We start from the raw sequence: 998 nt of genomic DNA, 5'->3' as shown, positions 1-998 counted from the left end.
GATTTTAGATCTTTAACTAAAATAAATGAGTACATTTAAAAATGTATAATTTCATTAAATACTTGTTTTGTTTAGGCAGTTTTAAAGAGTTAAAAGCATGTTGATCAAAACAAACATTCATATTTTTAGATTCAGTTTACATTATACCTTTTAGGTCGAATTTGACTAATTAACTGGTCAGTCACAGCAAAGAAAGCAGCATTTTACGCTCGTCACTGTCAGGCACAAACGCTGGACTGAACAAAGGGGTAATGAGAGTACTTTCAAAGATTGCAAAAATTCCAGCTGCTTGGAAGGAAATAGATCATTTAGAGCTGGCTCAGGACTTTCGCACAGTGATGAATGAGTAATACAAACAGGAAACGGCTCAATCAGCTGTTAGACAAACATTTAGGGATAGTTCCGATATTTTGAAAGGAAGTTCTGATAAAATCACACAATGGCTGCTGGAGATGCAGCTCATTGTGACCTGATAATGAAAAAGTGGGGAAAATGAAATGGGTGGATGGTTCTGAGAAAAGCTTAATCAATATTATCTAACCTGTTGTAGATAGATTTTGGAACGACCTCAGTTTGGAGAAATGGTTTGATTCTGATTGGACTGATGATCAAATGTCGATTCAATAAATATGTATCTTCATGCCATTAAACTCTCAACCATGTCGTACTGTTTACCTGTTTGGTCTCTTACAACAAATGAAATCTTAGAACCCATAGTTAGGCTCTACAASAGGGCCTAAAAAGTTCATAAAAAACTTCCTGGTTGGACTCATCACTGTACAGTTCTTTCATTGTCTGATGCCTTGACTTTTCAGAATTATGTTTTGTATAGTGCTATTAATTTTTATTTTCAGATCTTCCAAGGTGCCAGTTATGGAACTCTCTGTGCATTGCTGCCTAAATCAAATTCTGGAAGTGGTCATTCAACTAGATCTGTTACAAAAGGACAACTGATATTACCAACTTTTAAAAACTGTTACGGCCAGAGGTCTTTCTTC

Source organism: Austrofundulus limnaeus, unplaced genomic scaffold, assembly GCF_001266775.1.
Source record: "Austrofundulus limnaeus strain Quisiro unplaced genomic scaffold, Austrofundulus_limnaeus-1.0 Scaffold186, whole genome shotgun sequence".
Classification (NCBI taxonomy): domain Eukaryota; kingdom Metazoa; phylum Chordata; class Actinopteri; order Cyprinodontiformes; family Rivulidae; genus Austrofundulus; species Austrofundulus limnaeus.
Note: the sequence above shows the minus strand (reverse complement) of the source record.